A 10,005-nucleotide genomic window follows, 5' to 3' on the forward strand; every position below is an offset into this window, starting at 1 on the left:
GTTTCAGGAAACACCATACACTTCTCCCGAGTGTCTGTTGGCAATTTACATCCCGCCCATCAGCATAACAAGGCTCCCAGTTCTCCATGGCCTGTCCTGCCTTTCTGGATTTTACACTTTTTTCAGATGGCCCTTTTGACCGGGGGAAGTGAGACTTCATTGTAGTGCAGATTTCCTTTGCAAGCTTGCTTGGTTGGCCAAAAAGGGCGTATGCGTTTTTTCCTGAATATATTCAGGAAAAAACGCATACGCCCTTTTTGGCCAAGTGCATCATTGTGGACGTTCTGCCTCTTTTCCTATGCTTTCAATGCAATTCCAGTCTACCTCCTGAAATCGGTTTCCTGCAATTCTGCCCCGCTTTCAAGTCCTCTTGGCAGCCTTACTTCAGTCTATTTTTGGACGATAGCTGTCATTTATAACTCTGCAGGTTTGTGAATTACAGTGCCCCTGAGCTCCTTTCTTCAACTCGCTTTCTTGTGACCTGGCCGCAACACCGCAGGATGGCTTCAGGCCCTAATCTGGTTCCGGCACGGCACGCTGAGCCTTTGGTTATTTCCTCTTCCTGGTGGGAAATGAGAGTTAAATTTGCCCGTCCAGACACCTCCAGCTAGTCTCTCATTGGTTCTCGCTATTCCTGTTCATCTTCCGCAGAAATTGCAAACTGGGCCAAACAGGAGGTTAAAGGGCTGACTCTCCAAGTGGGGAGAGTGTTAGTAAAGCGTCTGGAATGTTGCACCCGAGTACCAGGGGAGGAAAACTGAGACATATTTGAACACGTCTCCCGATCACATGGTTGATCATACTCTGGGTTCCACATGCATGTTTTAGCTGAAGGAAGAATACCTTAAACCTGGGTAGTTGAAACCCGTGGAATGGGTACCATGCAATATGACTTCAAAGGGTCTTCATTTGCTCACCGAACCTCTCCAATCCTATCACTGCTGCGTTTATGCCCCTGTACACATGCTTGATTCTCTTTCGGAGACATAGCAATCCATAGGTTTTAAGATACTTACTAGTCAGGTACATTCTTAGGCGTTTAATATGCGGTGTTGAGTCCATTTCGTTGAGCAAGGAGTAGCTCTTGTCTATTCCATATTTGGCTTAAGGAACTTTATCTGTGCTCATTTCAATCTCTGGTTTTATGCAGCACCCCAACTCACCTTTCCCCTTAAGCAAGCATAAGTTGGTTTTCTAAATTTGAGACCCTGTTCTGTTCTGTAATTCAGTTCCTGTGTAGCCAAGTTTACATTCCGTGTATTACTGATATCTTATGATGTTTCTTTTTCTGTGTGACTTATTTCAGTTAGAATCATCATACCTGAATCCACTCATTGTGCTGCTAAGGGCCTGATGACATAGATTTCATTGCTGAGTGATATTGCTTTGTAAGTAAATACCACAACTTCTTTATCCATTTTTCACTTTCTGCGATGTTGAACTTGTACTGTAAACGAGGTTCTTGTAAACAGAGCCGTTCCAAACTTTGGGGTGGCTGTGTCTTTTTGATTTTAATTTCCCTAAGCTATAGGACCATAAGTGGAAGTGCCCTAGGCTCTGTTGCTTTGTTTTTTAGATGTTTCAGGAAACACCATACACTTCTCCCGAGTGTCTGTTGGCAATTTACATCCCGCCCATCAGCATAACAAGGCTCCCAGTTCTCCATGGCCTGTCCTGCCTTTCTGGATTTTACACTTTTTTCAGATGGCCCTTTTGACCGGGGGGAAGTGAGACTTCATTGTAGTGCAGATTTCCTTTGCAAGCTTGCTTGGTTGGCCAAAAAGGGCGTATGCGTTTTTTCCTGAATATATTCAGGAAAAAACGCATACGCCCTTTTTGGCCAAGTGCATCATTGTGGACGTTCTGCCTCTTTTCCTATGCTTTCAATGCAATTCCAGTCTACCTCCTGAAATCGGTTTCCTGCAATTCTGCCCCGCTTTCAAGTCCTCTTGGCAGCCTTACTTCAGTCTATTTTTGGACGATAGCTGTCATTTATAACTCTGCAGGTTTGTGAATTACAGTGCCCCTGAGCTCCTTTCTTCAACTCGCTTTCTTGTGAGCTGGCCGCAACACCGCAGGATGGCTTCAGGCCCTAATCTGGTTCCGGCACGGCACGCTGAGCCTTTGGTTAATTCCTCTTCCTGGTGGGAAATGAGAGTTAAATTTGCCCGTCCAGACACCTCCAGCTAGTCTCTCATTGGTTCTCGCTATTCCTGTTCATCTTCCGCAGAAATTGCAAACTGGGCCAAACAGGAGGTTAAAGGGACTGACTCTCCAAGTGGGGAGAGTGTTAGTAAAGCGTCTGGAATGTTGCACCCGAGTACCAGGGGAGGAAAACTGAGACATATTTGAACACGTCTCCCGATCACATGGTTGATCATACTCTAGGTTCCACATGCATGTTTTAGCTGAAGGAAGAATACCTTAAACCTGGGTAGTTGAAACCCGTGGAATGGGTACCATGCAATATGACTTCAAAGGGTCTTCATTTGCTCACCGCACCTCTCCAATCCTATCACTGCTGCGTTTATGCCCCTGTACACATGCTTGATTCTCTTTCGGAGACATAGCAATCCATAGGTTTTAAGATACTTACTAGTCAGGTACATTCTTAGGCGTTTAATATGCGGTGTTGAGTCCATTTCGTTGAGCAAGGAGTAGCTCTTGTCTATTCCATATTTGGCTTAAGGAACTTTATCTGTGCTCATTTCAATCTCTGGTTTTATGCAGCACCCCAACTCACCTTTCCCTTAAGCAAGCATAAGTTGGTTTTCTAAATTTGAGACCCTGTTCTGTTCTGTAATTCAGTTCCTGTGTAGCCAAGTTTACATTCCGTGTATTACTGATATCTTATGATGTTTCTTTTTCTGTGTGACTTATTTCAGTTAGAATCATCATACCTGAATCCACTCATTGTGCTGCTAAGGGCCTGATGACATAGATTTCATTGCTGAGTGATATTGCTTTGTAAGTAAATACCACAACTTCTTTATCCATTTTTCACTTTCTGCGATGTTGAACTTGTACTGTAAACGAGGTTCTTGTAAACAGAGCCGTTCCAAACTTTGGGGTGGCTGTGTCTTTTTGATTTTAATTTCCCTAAGCTATAGGACCATAAGTGGAAGTGCCCTAGGCTCTGTTGCTTTGTTTTTTAGATGTTTCAGGAAACACCATACACTTCTCCCGAGTGTCTGTTGGCAATTTACATCCCGCCCATCAGCATAACAAGGCTCCCAGTTCTCCATGGCCTGTCCTGCCTTTCTGGATTTTACACTTTTTTCAGATGGCCCTTTTGACCGGGGGGAAGTGAGACTTCATTGTAGTGCAGATTTCCTTTGCAAGCTTGCTTGGTTGGCCAAAAAGGGCGTATGCGTTTTTTCCTGAATATATTCAGGAAAAAACGCATACGCCCTTTTTGGCCAAGTGCATCATTGTGGACGTTCTGCCTCTTTTCCTATGCTTTCAATGCAATTCCAGTCTACCTCCTGAAATCGGTTTCCTGCAATTCTGCCCCGCTTTCAAGTCCTCTTGGCAGCCTTACTTCAGTCTATTTTTGGACGATAGCTGTCATTTATAACTCTGCAGGTTTGTGAATTACAGTGCCCCTGAGCTCCTTTCTTCAACTCGCTTTCTTGTGACCTGGCCGCAACACCGCAGGATGGCTTCAGGCCCTAATCTGGTTCCGGCACGGCACGCTGAGCCTTTGGTTAATTCCTCTTCCTGGTGGGAAATGAGAGTTAAATTTGCCCGTCCAGACACCTCCAGCTAGTCTCTCATTGGTTCTCGCTATTCCTGTTCATCTTCCGCAGAAATTGCAAACTGGGCCAAACAGGAGGTTAAAGGGACTGACTCTCCAAGTGGGGAGAGTGTTAGTAAAGCGTCTGGAATGTTGCACCCGAGTACCAGGGGAGGAAAACTGAGACATATTTGAACACGTCTCCCGATCACATGGTTGATCATACTCTAGGTTCCACATGCATGTTTTAGCTGAAGGAAGAATACCTTAAACCTGGGTAGTTGAAACCCGTGGAATGGGTACCATGCAATATGACTTCAAAGGGTCTTCATTTGCTCACCGAACCTCTCCAATCCTATCACTGCTGCGTTTATGCCCCTGTACACATGCTTGATTCTCTTTCGGAGACATAGCAATCCATAGGTTTTAAGATACTTACTAGTCAGGTACATTCTTAGGCGTTTAATATGCGGTGTTGAGTCCATTTCGTTGAGCAAGGAGTAGCTCTTGTCTATTCCATATTTGGCTTAAGGAACTTTATCTGTGCTCATTTCAATCTCTGGTTTTATGCAGCACCCCAACTCACCTTTCCCCTTAAGCAAGCATAAGTTGGTTTTCTAAATTTGAGACCCTGTTCTGTTCTGTAATTCAGTTCCTGTGTAGCCAAGTTTACATTCCGTGTATTACTGATATCTTATGATGTTTTTTTTCTGTGTGACTTATTTCATTGAATCATCATTGTGAATCATCCTCAAAACCTGTTTCATATTTCATCGAGTGAATTGCTTGAAAGTTCCACATGGGCAAAATCCTTTTAAATACTGCAGTTGAACTTCTGTCGATGTTCTTGTAAATTATACAATTTTTGTGTGCTTTTTGTTTTGCACATGTATAGGCCATACTTGGAAGACGAGGTCTGTTGCTTTGTTTTTTAGATGTTTCGAAACACAAAAGTCAGCCAGTGTCTAGTGTGGTTTACATACAGAGCTTCAGACAACAAGACTATATTCTAAGTTCTGTCTGAAAACAGAAATTTTTCAGCTGATTTCCGGAGAAAGGTGCTGACACACAGGGAAACTCACTGATGATTCTCCTTTATGTTTTTAGATAGATTCAATACCAATTATTTCACATATTTATATGCAATATCTATATATATATTCTTGTAACAAATTCTGGTTTCAAGTCACAAACCAACATGTAAATACAAAAATTTTAGGAATAGGTTTAACATACATAGGGAAAACATGTCTTATGCCTCGCAAAGCCTTTCTACAATCTCGCATAAAGGCAAATGTGGTTGAAAAAAAAGGAAAGCCATATACAATTACAGAAAAACATTTAGTCAAGCCACCTAATATAAAATATTTCAGATATCATGTCCAAAAACGTCCACGTGTTGCAGAGGTTCTACAAATCAATTAGATGACGTCAACAAGATCTGCAAACCGAAGTCTTAGCAAGTAAACGTGACTCATGCTTTTCTCTCTGAGACAATGAGGCTGACGTTCAGTTAAAGGCAGGTAAACACGACTATGAAGAAACCCTTCTTTACAACAGCTTAACGTACATTTAGGGCAATACACCTTCCCAGCTATGTGTGCACGCAGTGTTCTGTGATAAAATGACTCAGTACTTTAACAAAGCAAAATGGCAAAACAAAATAACCAGAACTCCCAAAGCTGGTAAAACCACAAAGACACTGAAATCCAGCAACTCCTGAGAGCGAGAGATCAAATGAATCATACAATCTGGATGACTCTGATTTGGGGTTTAACTTTGTTAAAACTGAAAAGTCTGAAAAGAACCAATGTTTTGGAAGAAGCAGTGTCACTTGTAACATCCTGCCACCTAACTAAAAGGACGGCCTCTTCTTCTAGACCCACGACTTAATAAGACAGGAAGCTCTCAACACACAGCGCTGGAGAGATGGATTCCACAAGTCAAACTTGAGTGAAAACTGTTCTAATGCAATGTACCAAACACGCGTTTGTTCTTAGGAAAATTACAAAACTAACAAATATTTTTCTCCAGAATTATAAAAGATAAAATCTATGAATCAGTACTGTTATGTGATTACAGAACAATAGCCAACTGAAAAAAAAAAAAAAACCAAACCACAGGCCGTCTACACCGTCCCCAAACCATTTCCTGCAGCCAGTACTTCCCACCTGCTCTGAGGACTGAGCCTTAGACACCGTTGACTGTATTTAAAGTTGAGTCAACAGTACTCTCTGTCTCTGGGGCAAAAGTAATGCAGCTCATTACTTACACACAACACTTGTTTCATTCTTCAGGACTTTCTTTGACGGGATTACTCAATGTTGGTTACTTTAAAGGTAACAAAAGGTGTCAGAAAAAAATGCCTTGGAATTCTTTTGCAATCTGATACGTTCATTCCTCTCCCCATCACAATTTTTGTGTTTAAAATTACAATTGACAACTCACGTAAGATGTAATTAATTTACTTAAAATAAGAGAGGGCTTTTCAATCAAGTATCCACGTTCCAAATAACTAAAACATTTAGTTAAATCTTTTAAATTAATCTTTTAATAAATCTTTAATTACTCGGTGCCAGTAATTAAGAGGTTGATTCCGTAAAATTCAAAATTGCACATAGGCGTTGTCCCACTCAGAAAAGATTTCATACACTTAGCAACTTGTGCTTTTTGTCTCACCTTTTATAAGAAACACAGATTAATTTCAACTTCAGTTTTCCTTTCTGATGCAGACACGTGTACCTTGTGTAAGAAACGGTCTCCAGGCCACCTCCACGTGTAGACCTCAGCATTTCCTGAGAGTGTGAAGTCAACCCCTCCTCCAGGAGACTCTCGCCTTTTGAGACATTCCCCCTTGCACCTTATGTTTGTCAGACTATGTTTACAGAAATCAGATGACTGGATGAAAACTCTACAGGACAGTCAAGGACAGACGAGAAGACGAGATGCAGAGCGGGAGCCCCTTCCTCTCCAGTGCACCTGCTGCGGGCAGCCCTCCAGGAAGGCTTGGCCTCCTCCCCTGGACCACAGACTTACTTTTCTCTGTAATAAAGCAGGTAGTACTTCAGGGGATCTGGCAGAGGGAGGCTCAGGACCTTCTCACGCAGGAAGTTCACCGGGGGCTCGGGCTTGGTGTCCGGCGGGGTTGTCACCTCTTCTTGCCGCTCGTCTTCCAGGTCTCCGCAGCTGGTGTCATCAGAGGGGTTGGAGAGCCGACTGGCAAACACCTCTTTGTCCAAAAAGACAATCGTTTCCATTCGGCGGCGGCGAACTCTCCTCCGTTTAAACCTGGGAGTGTTCTTCAGTCCGTTCCCGTTTTTGTTCACAGCTTCCTGGTGGATGACCTTCTTAATGGTGCCCCGGATGGCAATGCGCGCCAGGTCCTGGAGGCTGCGAACCGCCAGGGGTGTGGACAAGTCGTGATTCTCCTGACTCCGACTGGCAGGGCTGGACGAGTGGAGCAAAAGACACAGCCAGAATCTTTTGGTTTCCCAGGCGGAAGGACCCGTCCGAGTTATCTTAGTCAACTTCTCTTTTGCGGCATGACCAGGACGCCCCGACTTTGAGGAGGCTCTTCATGTACCCCTCGTGCTGCTTCTGCACGCCTGCCCCGCAGTACACCCGGTCATACTGAGAGCAGCCTGGAGAGATTTCCAGGCAATTGCGGTGCGAAGGAGGGCTCGCAGAAGTCAAAATTGTCGAAGCTGTCACTCGTCCTGATGAAAAAGTCCAGCTTCTGCTTCGCATACTCTGTCACATCTGAATGAGTTCCACCCCGTGGTTCACACCAAAAGGACCGAGGATGAGCCCCACCATGGAGCTGAGGTAGCCGGTGCCGCTGCCCAGGTTCAGGAAGGAAGGCCAGGCTGCAGGTCCAGGGCCTCCATCACCTCGAATAGATGCACGGAGCAGAGAGGTGGATGTTCCCGTGCTTCCACGCAGGTCCTTGTACGCGTTCTCCTTAAACTCCTCGAGGTAATAGTCGGCGCGGTCAACAGCTCGGAAGGCCTGCTCCACCAGCTCGGAGCGGAAATGTACTGCGCCGCCTTCAGATGGTCTATCAGCTCGTCGTTGTCTTCACCAGCACTCACCGCGCCTCCCATCTTCGGGACCGCGCTTACAGAAAGCTGCCGCTGGAGAGACCTGGAACCCCCGGAACGCTGGAGGGCGGACCCCCGGGGAGGGGGGAGGGGCGACGGGAGACGCTGGGACGCGGAGGGTGTTTATGCTTGGGGGTGGGGAACGAGAGGACAGCGGCAGAGGACAGGAAGACGGGGAGAGGAGAATGCGGCCCTGGGGAGGGTCCGGGAGCCCGGGACCACGGAAGGGGAGGGGTGGAGAGGAGGGAGATAGGGGGAGGGGGCCGAGGGGCCGCACCGCCCCATACCCGCTGCAGGCCGGGCCGAGGGCGGCGGCGGCGGCGGCTCGGCTCAGTACCTCCTGGCTCGGCGGGCCCGGAATCGGCTTAGGGCCGCACCTGCAGCTCTTCCTGAGACCCTGCCGTCCGCCTCCCTGTGTAGCCAAACCTGCGTATTACTGATATCTTATGATGTTTCTTTTTCTGTGTGACTTATTTCAGTTAGAATCATCATACCTGAATCCACTCATTGTGCTGCTAAGGGCCTGATGACACAGATTTCATTGCTGAGTGATATTGCTTTGTAAGTAAATACCACAACTTCTTATCCATTTTTCACTTTCTGCGATGTTGAACTTGTACTGTAAACGAGGTTCTTGTAAACAGAGCCGTTCCAAACTTTGGGGTGGCTGTGTCTTTTTGATTTTAATTTCCCTAAGCTATAGGACCATAAGTGGAAGTGCCCTAGGCTCTGTTGCTTTGTTTTTTAGATGTTTCAGGAAACACCATACACTTCTCCCGAGTGGTTGTTGGCAATTTACATCCCGCCCATCAGCATAACAAGGCTCCCAGTTCTCCATGGCCTGTCCTGCCTTTCTGGATTTTACACTTTTTTCAGATGGCCCTTTTGACCGGGGGGAAGTGAGACTTCATTGTAGTGCAGATTTCCTTTGCAAGCTTGCTTGGTTGGCCAAAAAGGGCGTATGCGTTTTTTCCTGAATATATTCAGGAAAAAACGCATACGCCCTTTTTGGCCAAGTGCATCATTGTGGACGTTCTGCCTCTTTTCCTATGCTTTCAATGCAATTCCAGTCTACCTCCTGAAATCGGTTTCCTGCAATTCTGCCCCGCTTTCAAGTCCTCTTGGCAGCCTTACTTCAGTCTATTTTTGGACGATAGCTGTCATTTATAACTCTGCAGGTTTGTGAATTACAGTGCCCCTGAGCTCCTTTCTTCAACTCGCTTTCTTGTGACCTGGCCGCAACACCGCAGGATGGCTTCAGGCCCTAATCTGGTTCCGGCACGGCACGCTGAGCCTTTGGTTAATTCCTCTTCCTGGTGGGAAATGAGAGTTAAATTTGCCCGTCCAGACACCTCCAGCTAGTCTCTCATTGGTTCTCGCTATTCCTGTTCATCTTCCGCAGAAATTGCAAACTGGGCCAAACAGGAGGTTAAAGGGACTGACTCTCCAAGTGGGGAGAGTGTTAGTAAAGCGTCTGGAATGTTGCACCCGAGTACCAGGGGAGGAAAACTGAGACATATTTGAACACGTCTCCCGTTCACATGGTTGATCATACTCTGGGTTCCACATGCATGTTTTAGCTGAAGGAAGAATACCTTAAACCTGGGAGTTGAAACCCGTGGAATGGGTACCATGCAATATGACTTCAAAGGGTCTTCATTTGCTCACCGAACCTCTCCAATCCTATCACTGCTGCGTTTATGCCCCTGTACACATGCTTGATTCTCTTTCGGAGACATAGCAATCCATAGGTTTTAAGATACTTACTAGTCAGGTACATTCTTAGGCGTTTAATATGCGGTGTTGAGTCCATTTCGTTGAGCAAGGAGTAGCTCTTGTCTATTCCATATTTGGCTTAAGGAACTTTATCTGTGCTCATTTCAATCTCTGGTTTTATGCAGCACCCCAACTCACCTTTACCCTTAAGCAAGCATAAGTTGGTTTTCTAAATTTGAGACCCTGTTCTGTTCTGTAATTCAGTTCCTGTGTAGCCAAGTTTACATTCCGTGTATTACTGATATCTTATGATGTTTCTTTTTCTGTGTGACTTATTTCAGTTAGAATCATCATACCTGAATCCACTCATTGTGCTGCTAAGGGCCTGATGACATAGATTTCATTGCTGAGTGATATTGCTTTGTAAGTAAATACCACAACTTCTTTATCCAT

At 45.3% G+C, this 10,005-nt stretch overlaps 1 pseudogene; it reads right to left on the reverse strand.

The window, feature by feature from the left end:
• Positions 1 to 6,709: 6,709 nt before the first annotated feature.
• Positions 6,710 to 8,187, reverse strand: LOC117310786 (protein-L-isoaspartate O-methyltransferase domain-containing protein 2 pseudogene; annotated as a pseudogene).
• Positions 8,188 to 10,005: the final 1,818 nt, after the last annotated feature.

Source organism: Tursiops truncatus, unplaced genomic scaffold (assembly GCF_011762595.2).
Source record: "Tursiops truncatus isolate mTurTru1 unplaced genomic scaffold, mTurTru1.mat.Y mat_scaffold_278_arrow_ctg1, whole genome shotgun sequence".
Taxonomy (NCBI): Eukaryota; Metazoa; Chordata; class Mammalia; order Artiodactyla; family Delphinidae; genus Tursiops; species Tursiops truncatus.